This window comes from Dermacentor variabilis, chromosome 8 (genome assembly GCF_050947875.1).
Source record: "Dermacentor variabilis isolate Ectoservices chromosome 8, ASM5094787v1, whole genome shotgun sequence".
NCBI lineage: Eukaryota > Metazoa > Arthropoda > Arachnida > Ixodida > Ixodidae > Dermacentor > Dermacentor variabilis.
Genome location: NC_134575.1, coordinates 86823170 through 86841622, shown reverse-complemented (window position 1 = coordinate 86841622; position 18453 = coordinate 86823170).

Sequence of the window (18453 nt, the reverse complement as noted above, 5' to 3'; positions counted from 1 at the left end):
AAGCGCATTTAGAACAGATTTCCCGAATATCTACACGCTTTATATGTTGGAAATATAGGAGCAGTGGCTCGATAACAGGCATGTTAAGGCATGTAATTCATACCTACTAAAAGTTAGAGAGCCATATTGTCGACTCGGTATGTATTTCTTTTTCATTTATTAAAAGAATGCCTAAAAATATACAACGATACATGCATAATGCAGTAGTTTCAAAAACGAGGCTTTCGAACAAACCACTCTCTCCAAGTGCAACTATTATTAGTGCAACACTCTTAGTGCAACTAGATTATTGAATCATTCTGCACTTTTCTTTATCCTAATTCCATAAGCATGGGTTATTTTACTAGATGATAATGCGCAGAAAAACGAATTTTAACACTGCCCATATATTACGATAGAAGTGCTCTCCTTTTTCGGCTTTCCAGTGTTAAATATGGGTGTATTTGTCTAAATTTTATTATTTTCAACCTCCACGCAACGAACCATAAGACAGAGTTAATGGTACCAATAAAAAAGTAATATATTCCTTCCACAAGGCGGATGAAAAAGTGCTGCCAATGAACGCGTTTTATTGGTAAATTTCAAGTCTCCTATATTTGTAGTGTGGCACTGATTGAACCCAATCTGCAGTAAATTATCTCAGTCAAGCGGCGGTGAAAACACTGAAGGCATTAAAGAGGATTTACCTATTCCCGAAATCCCGTATGAAACATAATTTAGAACTTATTGGCCACTGATCGCACACTCTGCAAAAAAAAAAAAAAAAGAGAGCAAGAGCTGACGGCTGATCCAGAATAGGTGAGTAAACAGAAACCTCAGCATACAGTATTTACTCTGATGAAGTTTCAATTAACCACTTGAGATATTAAAAATTAAATTTTTTATGGCGGTGGGAATAATTGGACACCCAAAGTGCAGTTCCGCCGTCGGCGTCGCCGTGGCCGTGAGTGTCCGTATAAAGTCCAAGGACGATAACACCGTCCTTGCGCGTCCTACGCTGTATGTGCGACTGAAGGGGCGCGACGGGACCCGACCATCACGGCTCAATCTCGCTCGTGCGGAACAGGGGCGCTATAACGTAAAACTAGTCCAAACTTTTCTATTCCAGTTCTGCAATAGGCCCTCCCCGATTGCTCAAAAGTTTTTTTGGACCACCCCCATTTGACCTGTCTGTCACTCGACGTCACGAAAACCGCGTTAGCTCCCCATCTGATATGGCATGTACACACTGATTAGGCATGATATGACTGAGCAAAAGTAAAATAGTGATTTCTGATTCGACGCCTTTTCGCCATTAGCCCTCGGCTATTGGTCAAAAGGTTTCGGGCTGCACCCACTCAACCTGCCTTTCACGCGACGTCACCAAACCTCAAAATCTCACCATGTAAAAGAGACGTGTACGCGATAAGGAGGCATTAATATGCCGAACAAAACAAAATTTTCTTCTGAATAGCCGGAGGCTGCTACGTTCCGAAAGGAATAAAAGATGGCTGCCGCCGATCGCTCAGGCACTTGCTACTGCTGTCGAAGAGCATGGGCTTATTTGCGTGTAATAAAACCTTTTGCGTGGCCGTGTAACATTTTCGAGCAATTTCGGCACGTTTACGACGTCGTTCTGCCACCTCTTCTTTGCTGACGATCCGTTCGTCATGCTTAAGCTTCCGTTGCATGACGCCGCGATTTTCGATCAGCCACCGCAAGCTAAGTAACGGAAAGCGGATCAATCACAGATGCTGGCACCAGCTTCTTCGTCCGGTTATCGACTTTCAGTGAGCTGGGTTGGGCCTAGCGAATCCCTATCCACTTGAGCATGCTCCTCGCCTCTTGTCAGCCAATTAGATAAGACAAACCGCTCAGTCTAGGCAATGTTATTCGTTTTTTAAGCAAACGAAAGTGGCCTCCAATGAATGAGGAGAGCTTTGATTGGTCTGTTCAGGCAACGCTGCGGGTCACCGCCCGACGCTTGCGACGGCAGTTATGCAAATTTGACGTCAGGAGATTGGAATAAAAACATATTGGAATAGTTTTACGTTAGAGGGCCCAGACGAAGTCAGGCAGGAAGCGCACCGTCTCCCTTCGTGCACGAGGCACACGACGGTGCGAGGCATCGAGGGGGAGGGGAGATGGTGGGAGAGGGGGTTAAGGCCTTCTTCTCCGGTTGCAACTGCACATGTGGCGGCACGCTCGGAGTCTCCCGACCGTATCTCGATAGAGGACTGTGGTGAGGGCAGAATCTAAGTGCCTCGATGGGGCTCGTAGTTTTGTGTGCGCGGTCTATTCTTGGCGCTCACTTTTCATGAAATTGATTGACAGCTAGAATCTCACTTCGCTCGCTGCTGCTGCCGCGTTATCTCCCACCAGCGTTTTGACAGGGAGTTGCCGCAGTCATCGAGCCAGATATGTTCATGCTTGCTTGAGTGCACGTGACGCCATGGTTGTTAAATTAGTTGTTGAGCCTATATCTTTACAAGCTTATGCGGCCGATAAATCTACTATCCTTACTTTGTATAGCTGTGCACTATTTTTCAATCGCGATGGATGTTTCGCCTTTCGGGCAAAACTGCTTTATTTTTTTAATTCGGCAAATAATTGCGAGCGTTAAAGCACTGTAGCGACCGTCGTTTGCTTGTTGCGGCCTGTGATGACGGCCGTGCAGTATCTGTCGCACGTGATGTTGTACACGGTCGGCTCACGCTGCTACACTCGAATCCCACCCAATCCGCAAGTGGCGATCTTTCCGCTGTTTCGCGAATTTTTCGAGTTGCACGTGGGTAGCCAACGGCGACACTCATTTTCTTTTAGTCGCTTCGCTAGGGGACGATGTAGAAGCTACCCCATTTTTTCCAAAGCTGAAGGCCAATGACAGTGGGGACGAAGTCAGTGGTGAAATGAGGGACAGCGAGACCGGAACCAGCGGCGTCAGTGTTCACACTGACTAAGAATGGATCGGGTTCATTCATAAATAACTTAGTTAATTCTTATTATCTGCAGGTTAATCTAATGTCTACAATGAAAGCTGTTTGACGTGTCTGCTTGTGTGACAACCTGTGAAATGGAAACGCTGTTTCAAAGTAATATTTTGCTCGAGATTACAGTCGATAGTTTCAACACCCCAAATCACAACGTCATTTTTAAATTTTTTTGAGACCTAGAAGCCTCTCGGCGTAGATAACCTCCTTGTAGTCATTGCACCCTCCCCTCAAATTCGCTTCCACTTTTCGCAAATGTGAGTGCGAGCATTGTGGGAGTTGATGCATTACAGCAAAAGACCAGCACTGCGAAGAATGTCAACAACAAGTATCCATAGTTTCCTGAACAGCTTGCGAACAGTCTTGCTATCGTACGTCCGTCGTTGCTATCGTATTGCTATCGTACCTTAATTCAAGGATTTCTCGGTGAGAAGAAATTGTGTGTCGAATATCGTGTGTTATATTTTCACTTGTGTAGTTTGCAGTAGTTTCGAGTACGCGGTATTGCCTATTCCTTAGATGATACGCTTACGTGGTTGCAGGAAATGTTTCAATATATGCGCTTCCTATTCGCATTCGTATGATTGATGTATTCGTGACGGCCGTGAGCATATTGATGTATCTGTTCTATACCCAGCTACATGCATTTCGAATGCCTTGGCAGCAAGACTGCCTAAAAAAGTCCCGTCCGCGATTACCCCAATATCCATCATAAAAGAAACGGCGCAGTCAATCACAAAATCACTCTGTTATGCCACGTGACTTGCTAAGTAGACGTTTTCGCATGATTTAACACCCAGCTAACCAGAGTTATGTCGGTCTTTAGCTTCTAAACCGCACACAGTATTTCGCAAACGAATGATGACTTTTCAATGTCCGCATCTTCATTGGCTATATTGAAATTCCAAACACCCAAGTACTCCCCCTCCCCTACGCCTACTTATCAGAATAGAAGGTCTGTTTAAAATTATAATCTGAGAATGCTAATGACCTAACTGCTTGCGTAAACCAGTAATGTAGGCTAAACTGCATCTTAGTCTCCCTCCTCGTCTTCTACATTACTTTTTTCTGGGTATATTTTTCACCGTATTGTCAACGGTACATTGCTATACCTCTAAATTATGGTCTGTGTAGTTGAAACGTCAAATTAATGTATTCCTGTGAAGGTTTCGCTAGTAATATTTTTTTAAACTTTTATCAATGGGAGGCGCTACACCGATATGAACACAACATTCATTTCCCTTTACCGTGTACTTATATGTTTCTACGCAGCTCATAAAATTATAGAAAAAGTAATAGTTTCTACCACAATGAAGAACATCAAGAATAGTATGGCCCCTCACAAATTGTAAGAGGCGGCTTCTGGTGTTATTTTTTGACACCATGTTCCAGATCAAACAGGGGAAAGTGATCGCCCTGGTATCTAAAATCCTCCCCTGTATACTACGGATGCGGTCACGGCTGGTATTGTCGATACATTTATCGCATGAGCAGCAAAACCCCATACAAACAATTATTGCAAACAATTGCTCAAAGACCAGCGACTAAATATGGCTTGCCTCTGCTATGTCCGCACGAACAACAAGCAGCCTTCAAAAATCGCGTCAGCGACGGCATGTGTTTGCAGCTAGGAAAGTAACCTCCGTTTTGTAATATATTCAAACCAGTCAATAACGCGAACCAATTTTCAAAACACCGGCTTCGTTGAACACAGCTTTTATGTTCATTTTTCTAGACTTTGAATAATTTTTTTTGCCAAGGGTGAGCAAAGTGACTGCAAAGAAGTTTGTTTATTGAGCAGTTGCATGTATTTAGAGCTGTTTGTGTCTGAAATATTAATGTGTTTTCACAGTTGTCAACTCCGGCGGCTATTCCACCTTCAGTCGCCCCACACCCGCGTGAGTATACGGACATTGCATATTGCTATAGACGCTACGGGAGCGCTTAGCCCTCACTCCTAACACACGATACCAAGTGCGAGGCAAAGTGCCATATAACGCATCGTAAAGAGGAAGAAAATACTGCTGCGACATGCCGTGTAGAGAACGCATGCTGCATCTGGTGCTACAAAAGCTTCAAATAATAGTGCGAGGGAGCGGCCTGACAGCGTTCAAGAAATGGGCCTCTTTGAAGGTCAGTCCAAAACAGATAGGCATCAAGACATACATGAAGGGGTGTTCCATCCAAATGAATTATTCCACACACGGTCTACTTGTGCATACCTTAAACTCGCGGTGCTATAAGTCCGAAAAAAAATAATGTACGTAATACTGAATTTTGAAGACATTCATAAAGACACAGCTTACTTAGCGTATCGTAGCAAAAACGAAGAATCCGTTTTCCTCTAACTTCTGTGGAACAACATAAGCTACTACTGTAATACTGCTGGCTGTTCGTGGTCTCGCTAGATTTACAGGCGAAGCATTCCATTGCGAACATTTGCCAATTTTACATTGTCTATATATCTAGCAATCCACCGGCGTCTTGGGGCTCTTGTGGTCGTTTAGTTAACTCGCTATTTGCCAAAATTCGCTTGATTGGTCGCGGGATTGAATGCCGAATACGGCAGCCGCATTTCTATGGGAGCAAAATGCGAAAGCACTCGTGTACTTAGATATCGGTGCACGTTAAAGAACCCCAGGAGGTCGAAATTTCCGGCGTCTCCCAATGTGGCGTGCCTCATAATCAGAACGTGCATTTGGCACGTAAAACCCCATAATTAAAAATTTAATTTATACATTCCCTAGGACAAACACAGTCTTCAGAGGGTACTTAGAGTGGTCAAGGTAGCACATGAGCGACCTCATCAATGTTAAAAATGTATCATGGAACACACCACGCCAGTAACAGTGAAAGTATTCATTTCATCACTTTTCAAATTGGCTTGTAGTGCATTCCGCCCATGTGAATTTTTATCTGACGCTTGGACGTATGAGCCCAGCTGCCCGCTTAGTCGCAGTGCTGCAGCGCAATCAGAGATTCCTGTCGTTGCTGCTGCGCATAACAAGCGGAATGGTCCTGTCGAATGTGTCAGCCTGTTATAAAGTTGTTAGTAATGCAGTGTTAATTTACTTGAGCACATGCATATGTCAGTGTTGATATCACGTCTGAAGTTATTGAGAAGGCTGTTCAAGCTCCTGACTAAATTTTTCTGCCAGCAATAAGGAAAATGAGGAGGTTATATTTTCGATCTGTATTTCTGTATTTCTGTGGAGTAACTTAGCTTGTCGTCATATTTTTGTAGGCACTCTGGAATGCGTCCCACATATGCGCATAACGAGAAACGGCTTCTTTTGGGAACGTGGTCCTACCTGTACGAAAAACATATCGCCAAGACAGTTAAGTGCTCTTGAGGATACATTATTTTTTTTCAATTTTTCTTACTTAGCTGCAGATAAACACGCTCCTAGCACCGGCGACGGCAACAATGCTGTGACTCCCGTTCAATATACAACACCGACCCGCCCTGTAACCCGAGGTACCCGAGGTGGCTCTGGTGCAAGCGCAAGAACCATCCGGACAGCTTCACCAGTACGTCCATTAGGAAAGCGATTCTCAAGCTTCGCGCGGGTTCCTAAAATGAGAAAAAAAAATGTAAGTTCATTACCAATGGACACTCGTCTGCGGTTTGAGAGGCAAGTATTTGAAGATTGGCCAAACGCGACAACTGACACTACAATTAGGCTTTCACATACGTTCAATAACATATTCACTGACGCGTGATAATACCGCGATCTGAGGTTCTTCTGCGATGCTATTCACATTTTATACTTTCTGGGACATTTGAGTCAAGACAATGTAAGCGAAGACCAATGAACTATTTCGTTTATATATAGATAGAGTTAACGTTGTCCGCATAGACTATCCTTCATGTCATTCGGAATATACCACGTCATAGAAGTTCGCCGTACTTAAGCGGCACTGTATAGACTTAGTGACCTGTGATATTGTCTTTTCCGACCACCGGTATGATACCGTGCAACAGTCGTGGTGGCCACCTTGAACTGGCCAGTTGGGGTGTACAGGCACCCGATTTGATGATGCCCTCCCTAACCCTCCCCCGCCCCAGGTGCCTCACCACAAATATTATAGGGGTCATATCCAGAAAACAAAAAGTGCAGCGTAATGTCTGTTTTGATACCAACGGCACAAAATTGTTACACGTGGTTGTAGGCAAATTATGCACAGCTGCGACAGCGGTAAGCTAATGGCTAAAGAGGTATCGAACAACGAAGATGCATTCTATGAATAGCATACGCATTGAAATTCAGAGTGCCAGAGATAACTAATACCCAGGTGTGGCACTCTTCTGACGTTGCAACAATTCTGTCATTTAGCGCCTATTGTTCATTTATTCTTCGTGTTACAATTAACCAGTCCTTCCAATCATTAGGCTCATGTGTTAGGAAATGGAGCGTAGAAGTTAATTATGAAAAAAATTACTTACGTGAAAAAAAATGGAAGTTGTTTTTGATTATGCCATTAGGAACAAAATTCTGCTTAAGAAGACTTCTTCCAAGTACTTAGGAGTAACAAAAACGAAATAACTAAATAGGCGTACACTTGTAGGAAATGTCTGTTTCACAGTATAGAATAAATAGTAACCTCATTGGAAGAAATTGCCGATGCGACGTGAGGAGCTATGTTAATGGTGTATCGGGCTTGCATTCGATTGATCCTAGATTAAGGCAGTGCACTTCGTAGCCAACATTAAAAAGTGCACATTCGCATTTGGAAAGGATTCCCCGAATATCGATACGCTTTATATGTAGGAAATATAGGCGCAGTGTCTCGACAATAGAAACGTTAAGACATGTAATATATAGCTACTCACAGTTAGAGGCCCGAACTGTCGATTCACTTTGTATTTCTTTTTGATTTATTGAAAGAAATCCTAAAAGTATAAAAAAAGTCACTTCCATCAAGCAGTAGTTTCAATAACGATTATTACATGCAAACCACACTCTCTAAGTGACACTAATGCAAGCTCGTACTGGTTTATTGAATAATTCTGCACTTTTCTATTTTTCCTGAGTCCATAAGCATGGGGGACCTTACAGGATGATGATGCGCAGAAAAAAAATTTTAAACACAGCCCATATATTACGATAAATGCGCTCTCCTTTATTGGCTTAGCAGTGTCAAATATGGCTGTATTTCTGTAAATTTAATTCGCTGCAAATTCCATGCAAAGAACCTCAAGACCGAGGTAACGGTACGAATAAAAAAAATAATATACTCCTTCCACAAGGCGGATGAAAAAGTGCTGCGAATGAACACGTTTTATTTCTATATTTCAAGTCTCTTATATTTGTACTGTGGCACTGATTGAACCCAATCTGCAGTAAACTATCTCGGTCAAGCAGCGGAGAAAACACTGAAGGCATTGAAGAGAATTTCCGTATTCCCGAAATCCCGTATGAAACATAGTTTAGAATTTATTGGCCACTGATCGCACACTCTCCAACAAAAAAAAAAGGAAGAGCTGACGGCTTATCCACATTAGGTGAATAAACAGAAACGTGAGCATACAGTATTTACTCTTATAAAGTTTCAATTGACCTCTGGTGATATTAAAATCAGATTTTTTTATGGCGGTGGCATCAATATGGACACCCGAAGTGCAGTTCCGCCGTCGGCGTCGCCGCGGCCGTGAGTGTCCGTATAATGCCCAAGGACGATTGCACCGTACTTGCGCGTCCTAAGCTGTATGTGCGACTGAAGGCATGCGACGGGACCCGGCGATCACGGCTCAGTCTCGCTCGTGCAAAACAGGGGCGCTATAATGTAAAACTAGTCCAAACTTTTCTATTCCAATTCTGCAATAAGCCCTCCCCGATTGGTCAAAAGCTTTCTGGAAACATCTCCATTTCACGTGTCTGTCACGCGACGTCACGAAAACCGCGTTAGCTCTCCATCTGATATGGCGAGTACACACTTATTATGCATGATTTGACTGAGCAAAAGAAAAATAGTGATTTTTGATTCGACGCCTTTTCGCCATTAGCCCTCGGCTATTGGTCAAAATTTTTCGGGCTGCACCCACTCAACTTGCCTGTCACACGACGTCACCAAACCGAAAAGCTCACCACGTCAAATTGACGTGTACGCGGTAAAGATGCACTAATATGCCGAAAAAACAAAATTTTCTTCTGAACAGCCGCAGGCTGTTACGTTCCGAGAGGAATAAAAGATGGCTGCCGCCGATCACTCAAGCACTTGCTACTCGCACCTGTCGAGAGCATGGGTTTATTTGCGTATAATAAAGCCTTTTGCGTGGCCGTGTAACATTTTCGAGCAATTTCCGCACGTTTACCACCTCGTTCTGCCACCTCTTTTTTGCTGAAGATCCGTTCGTCATGCTTAAGCTTCCGTTTCATGCCGCCGCGATTTTCGATCAGCCACCGCAAGCTAAGTAAGGAAAAGCGGACCAATCGCAGACGCCGGCACCACCTTCTTCGTCCGGTTCTCGACTTTCAGTACACTGGCTTGGCCCTATCGAATGCCTCTCCACTTGAGGGTGTTCTTCTCCTCTTGTCAGCCAATTAGATAAGACAGACCACTCAGTCTAGACAATGTTATTCGCTTTTTAAGCAAACAAATGTGACCTCCTATGAACGAGGAGAGCTTTGATTGGTCTGTTCAGGCAACGCTGCGGATCACTGCCCGATGCTTGCTTCGGCAGTTACGCAAATTTGCCGTCAGGAGATTGGAATAAAAAAACATATTGCAATAGTTTTACGTTATAAGGTCCAGACGAAGTCAGGCAGGAAGCGCACCGTCTCCCGTCGTGCACGAGGCACCCGACGTTTCGAGGCATCGGGGGGAGGGGAGAGGGGGAAGAGGGGGTTGCGTCGCTCCTCTCCGGTTGCAACTTCACATGTGTCGGCATGCTCGCAGTCTCCCGACCGTATCTCGACAGATGTCTGTGGTAAGGGCAGAGTCTAAGTGCCTCGACGACTCGTAGTTTTGTGCATGCAGTCTATTCTTGGCGCTCACTTTTCATGAAATCGATAGACAGCTAGAATCTCACTTCACTCGCTGCTGCTGCCGCGTTATCTCCCACAAACGTTCTGACAGAGAGTTCCCGCAGTCATCGAGCCAGATATGTTCATGCTTGCTTGTGTGCGCATGACACCATGGTTGGTAATTTAGTTGTTGAGCCTACGTTTACAAGTTTAGACGGCCGATAAAACTACTATCCTTACTTTGTATAGCTGTCCACTATTTTGCTATCGCAATGGATGCTTCGTCTTTCGGGTGAAACTGTATTTTTTTAATTCGGCAAATAATTGCGACCTCTAAATTCACTGTAGCGTCTGTCGTCAGCTTGTTCCGGCCTGTGATGACCGTCGCGCCTGACTGCCGAACGATATCTGTCGAACCTGATGTTGTACACGATCGGTTCACGCTGCTACATTCGAATCGCGCCATATTCTCAAGTGACGAAGTGTTCGCTGTTTAGCGAACATTGCGAGTTGCACGAGGGTACCCAACGTTGACGATCATTTTCATTTAGTTGCGTTGCAATGGGACGATATAGAAGACAGCCCACTTGTTCGAAAGCTGAACGCAGGTGACAGTGCGGATGCACTCAGTGGTGAAGTGAGTGAGAAACCGCAATCAGGGACGTCAGTGTTAACACTAAGAATAGATCGGATTGATCATTAAATCATTTAATTCTTATTATGTCTAGGTTAAGCTTATGTGGACTAACGAACGCTGTTTGACGTGCCTGCTTGAGTGAAAACCTGTGAAATGGAAACGCTGTTTCGAAGTAATATTTTCATCGAGATTACAGTCGGTCTTATCCACACCCAAATCACAACTTAAGTTGTAAAATTTTTTGAGACCTAGAAGCCTCTCGGCGTAGATAACCTCCTTGTAGTCGTTGCACTCTCCCCTCAAATTCGTTTCCATTTTTCGCAGAAGTGAGTGCGAGCATTGTGGGAGTTGATGCATTACAGCAAAAGACCAGCACTGCGAAGAATGTCAACAACAAGTATCCATAGTTTCCTGAACAGCTTGCGAACAGTCTTGCTATCGTACGTCCGTCGTTGCTATCGTCCTGCGGTCGTACCTGAATTCAAGGATTTCTCGGTGAGAAGAAATTGTGTTTCGAATATCGTGTGTTAGATTTTCACAAGTGTAGATTGCAGTAGTTTCGAATACGTGGTAATGCGTATTCCTGGGATGGTATGCTTACGTGGTCGCAGGAAATGTTTCAATATATGCGGTTCCTATTCGCATTCGTATGATTGAAGTATTCGTGATTCCGGTGAGCATATTGAAGTATCTGTACTATACCGAGCTACATGCATTTCGAACGCCTTGGCAGCAAGACTGCCAAAAAAAGTCCCGTCCACGATTACCCCAATAGCCATCATGAAAGAAACAGCGCAGTCAATCACAAAATGACTCTGTTATGCCACGTGACTTGCTAAGTAGACGTCTTCGAATGATTTAACACCCAGCTAGGCAGGGTTATGTCGTTCCTTAGCTTCGAAACCGCACACAGTATTTCGCAAACGAATGATGACTTTTCAATTTCCGCATCCTTATTGGTAATATGGAAATTCCAAACATCCCAGTACTCCCCCTCCCCTACGCCTACTTAACAAAATGGAAGATCTGTTTAAACATATAATCTTACAATGCTAATGACCTAACTGCTTATGTAAAGCAGTAATGTAGGCTAAACTGCATCTTAGTCTCCCTCCTCGTCTTCCGCATTAATATTTTTGGCATATTTTTCACCATATTGTTAACGGTATAATTCTATACCTTTAAAATGTGGTCTGTATAGTTGAAACTTGAAATGAATGTATTCCTTGAAGGTTTGGCTTTTAGTATTTCTTATTTTTTACCATTTATCTTTGGGAGGCGCTACTCCGACATGGATACAACATTCAGTTACCTTTACCATGTACTTATATTTTTCTACGCAGCTCATAAAATTATAGAAAAATAATAGTTTATACCACAATGAAGAGCATCAAGAATGGTATGTCCCGTCACAAATTGTAAGAGGCAGCTTCTCGTGTTATTTGTTGAAACCATGTTCCAGATCAAACAAGGGGAAAGTGATCGCCCTAGTATCTAAAATCTTCCCGTTTCTACTACGGATGCGGTCACTGCTGGTTTTGTGGATACATTTATCGCATGAGCAGCACAATCCCATACATACACCTATTGCAAACGATTGCTCAAAAACCAGCCTCTAAATATGACTTGCCTCTGGTATGTCCTCACGAACCACAAGCAGCCCTCAAAAATCGCGTCGGTAACAGCCAGTGTTTGACATCTGGGAAAGTAACCACCGTTTTGTAATTTATTCAAACTAGTCAACAACGCGAACCAGTTTACAAAACATTGGCTTTGTTGAACACAGCTTTTATGTTCATTTTTCGAGAGTTGCAGTGAGTTTTTTTTTTCGAAGGGTGATCAAAGGGGGACAAGCAAGTTTGCTCATTGTGGACTTTCATGTATTTAAAGCTGTTCGTATCTGAAATATTAATGTGTTTTCACAGGTGTCAACTCCAGCGGCTATTCCACCTTCAGTCGCCCCACTCCCGCGTGAGTATACGGACATTGCATACTGCTATAGACGCTACGGGTGCGCTTAGAGCTCACTGCTTACACGCGACACAAAGTGCGAGGCAAAGTGGCATATAACGCATGGTAAAGAGGGAGAAAATACTACTGCGACATGCCGTGTACAGAACGCATACTACATCTGGTGCTACAACAGCTTCAAATAAGAGTGCGAGTTAGCGGCCTCTAAAGCGTTAAAGAAATGGGAATGTTTGAAGCTCTGTCTAAAACAGATGGACATCAAGACATAGATGACCGGGTGTTCCATCCAAATCAATTATTCCACACACGGTCTACTTGTGCATACCTTAAACTCACGGTGCTATAAATTCGAAAAAAAAATAGTGTACGTAATACTGAATTCTAGAGACATTCATAAAGACACAGCTTACTTAGAGGATCGTAGCAAAAACGAAGAATCCGTTTTCCTCTAACTTCTGCGGAGCAACATAAGCTACTACTGAAGTACTGCTGGCTGTTCGTGGTCTTGCTAGATTTACAGGCGAAGCCTTCCTTTGTGAACATTTGCCAATTTTACATTGTCTATCTATCTAGCTAGCCACCGGCGTCTTGGTGCTCTCATAGTCGTTTCGTTAACTTGCTATTTGCCAAAATTCGTGGGATTGGTCGCGGGAATGAATCCCGGCCACGGCAGCCGCATTTCTATGGGAGCCAAACGGGAAAACATCCGTGTACTTAGATTTAGGTGCACGTTAAACAAGAGCAGGTGGTGAAAATTTCCGGAGTCCCCCACTGTGGCGTGCCTCATAATCAGAAAGTGCATTTGGCACGTAAAACCCCGTAATTTAATATTAAATTCATGCGTTCCCTGTGACAAAAACAGTCTTTAGTGGGTACTTATTGGGGAAAAGATAGGACATGAGCAACCTCAACAATGTGAAAAATCTTGCATGGACCACACCACGCCAGTAAGAGTGAAAGTATTCATTGCTTCACTTTTCAAATTGGCTTGTAGTGCATTCCACCCTTGTGAATTTTTATCTGACGCTCGGGTGTATGAGCCCAGCTGCCAGCTTAGTCGCAGTAGTGCATCTCAATCAGAGATTCCTGTCGTTGCTGCTGAGCATAAGAAGCTGAATGGTCCTGCCGAATTTGTCAGCTTGTTATAAAGTCATTAGTAATGCAGTGTTAATTGAACGCATGCATACGTCAGCGACGATATCACGTCTAAAGTGTTTGAGAAGGCTGTAGAAGCACTTGACACCATTTCTCTGCCAGCAATACTGAAAATGAAGAGGGTATATTTTCGATCTTTATTTCTGAGGAGGAACTTAGCTTCTAGTCATATTTTTACTAGGCATTCTGGAATGCGTTCCACATATGCGCATAACCAGAAACACCTTCTTTTGGGAACGTGGTCCTAAGTATACGAATAACATATCGCCAAGATGGTTAAGTACTCTTGAGTGTGCATTTTTTTTTTCAATTTTTCTTACTTAGCTGCAGAGGAACACGCTCCTAGCTCCGGCGACGGCAACAATGCTGCGACTCTCGCTACATCTAGAACACCGAGCCGCCCTGTAACCCGAGGTACCCGAGGTGGCTCTGGTACGAGTGCAAGAACCATCCGGACAGCTTCAACAGTACGTCCATTAGGAAAGCGATTCTACAGCTTCGCGCGGGTTTCTAAAACTAAAAAAAAATGTAAGTTCATTACCACCAGACACTCGTCTGCGGGTTGAGAGGCAAGTATTTGAAGATTGACCAAACGCGACAACTCACACTACAATTAGGCTTTAAGATACGTTCAATAGCATCTTCACTGACCCGCGATAATACCGCGATCTGAGGTTCTTCTGCGATGCTTTTCCCATTTTGTACTTTCTGTGACATTTGACTCAAGACAATGTGAACGAAGACCAATAAACTATTTCGTTTATATAGAGATAGAGATAACGTTTTCCACATAGACTATCCTACACGTTATCCGGAATATACCACTTCATGGAGGTTCGCCGTACTTAAGCGGCATTGTATAGACTTAGTGACTTGTGATATTGTCTCTGCCGCCCACGGGTATGATACCGTGCAACAGTCGTCGTGGCCACCTTGAACTAGCCAGCTACGGTGTACAGGCACACGATTGGATGATGTCCCCCTCACCCGCCGCCCCAAGTGACCCACCACAAATATTACAGGGGTCATATCTAGAAAACAAACAGCGAAGCGTAATCTGTGTTTTGAAACAAACGGCACAAGATGGTGACACGTCGTTGTAGGCAAATTATGCACAGCTGCGACAGCGTTAAGCTTATGGCTAAAGAGGTATGGAACAACTAAGACGCATTCTATGAATAGCATACGCATTGAAATTCAGAGTGCCAGAGATAACTAATACACATGTGTGACGTTGCAACAATTCTGTCATTTCGCGACTATTGTTCATTTATTCGTCGTGTTACAATTAACCAGTCCTACAATTAACCAGTCCTTCCAATCATTAGGCTCATGTGTTAGGAAATAGAGCGTAGAAGTTAATTATGAAAAATGCACTTACATGAAAAATAATGGACGGGGTTTTTGATTATGCTCTTAGGAACAAAATTCTGCTTAAGACTTCTTCCAAGTACTTAGGAGTAACAAAAACCAAATAACTAAATAGGCGTACATTTGTAGGAAATGTGTGTTTCACAGTATAGCAGAAATAGTAACTTGATTGGAAGGAATTGCCGACTCGACGTGAGAAACGATGTTAATGGAGTATTGGGCTTGCATTCGTTTGAACCTAGATTAAGGCAGTGCACTTTGCAGCCAACACCAATATGTGCACAATCGCATTTGGAAAGGATTCCCCGAATATCGATACGCTTTCTCGATAACCGGCATGTTAAGGCATATAATTTATAGCTACTAACAGCTAGATGCCCGAAGTGTCGACTCATCTTGTATTTCTTGTTCATTTATTAAAAGAAATCCTTAAATTATTAACAAAGACACTTGCATAAAGCAGTAGCTTCTTCAACGATTATTACGAACAAACCACACTCTCCAAGTGCAACTAATTCGAGCCCGTAATGGTTGATTGAATCATTCTGCACTTTTCTTTTTTCCTGAGTCTATAAGCATGGGCTACTCTACAGGGTAATGATGCGCAGAGAGAGAGAGAGAGAGAGAGAGAGAGACAACTTCATGTAGTCGCCTGCAGAACGACACCATGACTAAATGGCGCCGTGACGCGGGCCCTGACGTCTTCTTAGCGGGTGGTCTCTACTCAACTCCAGCGCGTGTTACTCCCGCGGTTGGTCGCCCTGTGGGGCAACGTTCCGTCGGTTTCGCTCGGCCTTTGTCTTTCAAGAGCCGCCGAGACCTGCTGGACGGCCCAGGTTTGGCTTTCGTGGTCGTAGCATTCCGCCGCAGCCGCGAGTCGCGGAGGAATCGTTGTACTTGTCGAAGCCTCATTGGGGAACTAGGTGCAATCCCATAGGATGTGCGTCAGGGTGGCCCTCTCCCGCTGGCACACGCGGCACACATCACTCACATATAATTTAGGGTATAGATGAGTCATTAATACTGGGGTGGGTAAAGAACCAGTTTGCCATTGTCTGAACAGCACCGCCTCCGCTCGGCTCAGCCCCGGGTGCGGGGGTGGGAAAGTCCTTCGAGCGAGGCGGTAGAACTGGGTAAGTTCGTTGAACGTCGTAATGCGGTCCTTGGCACTACACCACGTTGGACGGTCGGTTGCAGCGGCGCGGTTGGTTAGCGCTCGCGCCACTGCGTGTGCCGTCTCGTTGTGGTTATCGTGCTTCTCGGACGCATCGGTGCCCGCGTGCGCCGGGAACCACTTGATTCTAACACACCGATTCTGTCGTTGCAGGTCAGCCGAGCACAGAACGCGCACAGCCTCACCACACACTTTGCCCTTTGCATAATTCCGCACTGCACTTCGGGAATCGCACAACACCGTCTGGCACCCGGGATCGGCAATGGCCAGGGCAATGGCCACCTCCTCAGCCTGACACACCTCGCGGACCCGTAAGCTCGCCGCTGCCCTCGTCGCGCCGGACGACGCCTCGATGACGGTAGCTACGAACGCCGCGCAGTCTCCCTGGTATTCTGCCGCATCCACGAACCTTGCGTGCTCGTCCTTGGCGTGAAAGTCGATGAAGGCCTTGGCCCTCGCCGCTCTTCTCTCCTTGTTGTACTCCGGGTTCATGTTTCTCGGGATGAGGTCCACCCGAATCCGGCGCCGGGTTCCGTCCGGGACAGAAACGTCGCTACTCGCCGCTTTCGCTCCGGGCGTGAAGCCCAAGTATTGAAGTATGCGCCTGCCGGCTTCGGTCATAGAGAGCCGCTCCAGCTGGGCGGTTCGTTGCGCTTCCGCAATTTCGTCGAGGGTATTGTGTACCCCCAGGCTCAGGAGCTTGTTGGTGCTCGTACACTCGAGTAGTCCGAGCGCCGCCTTGTAAGCTCGGCGTATCAGGGCGTCGATTTTATTCCTTTCACATTGCATCCAGTTGTGGAAGGCTGCAACGTAGGTGACGTGGCTGATTACGAAGGAGTGCACAAGCCGAATCAAGCTTTCCTCCTTCATCCCGGCCTTGCGGTTGGCGACCCGTCTGATGAGACGTATTGCGTTGGTAATCTTGGCTGTAAGGCGGGAAATAGTCTCGCCGTTGCCCCGTCGCTTGTCTATGATCATGCCGAGCACCCGGATTTTGTCGACCTCCGGGATTACGTGGCCGTTCCTCGTCACGATCTTGATGGCCTCGTAATCCCTCGCTTCGCTCCTCTTACGTCTGACGTATTTCGGTGGTAACACCAGCAGTTCTAACTTGCTCGGTGAGCAGATCAAACCAGAACCGTTCAGCTGGTCTTCAATCGCGTCGACGGCTTCTTGCAGCGTGCTCTCAATGTGACCATCGCTGCCTCCCGGAACCCACAGCGTGATGTCATCGGCGTAGATGGTGTGCCGGACGCCCTCGACGCGAGAGAGTCGCTTGGCCACCCCGATCATGACGAGGTTGAATAACAACGGCGAGATGACCGAGCCTTGGGGGGTCCCGACACTGCCGAGCCTCTTCTCTTGGAGCCGTAGATCGCCGGCGCAGAGCTCAGTAGTCCGTCCCGTCAGAAAGTCCTTGATATAATTGTATGTTCTTGCGCCATTGTTGAGTCTGGACACCTGGGCTAGGATGGCAGAGTGCTTCACCTTGTCGAAGGCGCTCTGCAGGTCCAGCCCCAGAATGGCCTTGTTGTCTTTCGTTAGGGTATCTTCGTCAATTATATCTTTCTTCAACAGAATCATCGCGTCTTGCGTGCCGAGGGAACGCCGAAACCCGATGATCGTGGTGGGGTATAGTCCCGACTCCTCCAGGTAATCCTGCCACCTACACATGAGGACGTGCTCCAACACCTTGCCCACGCAGGACGTGAGCGAGATGGGCCGGAGGTTGTCCGTGTTCGGCGGCTTGCCTGGTTTGGGGATGAGTATGGTCTTGGCAGTCTTCCACTGCTGGGGCAGTGACCCCGCACTCCAGCACTTGTTGTAGTAACCGGTGAGGTTTTCGATGGCCACATCGCTGAGGTTCTTGAGCGCTCTGTTCGAGATGTGATCCGGGCCGGCCGCCGACTTGCTGTTGAGTTCGTGCAGGGCCGCTCGCACCTCCTCGACGCTGATGTCGCGGTCAAGCTTCTCGTTGGCTTGACCGCCGTACTCAGGATGCCTTTCCGTGGGTGTAACCGGAAGATACTTGCTGTTTATGCGTCTGATTACTTCAGTTTCCCCGTTTTCCTTGACTGCTCTGTGAATGATCTTTGCGAGGCGGTCGCGTTGGTGGGACTTTGTTTTAGTCTCGTCGAGCAGATGCCGCATCAAGTTCCAGGTTTTGCCGCTATGCATCTGCCCGTCCGCAGCATTACAGATTTCGTT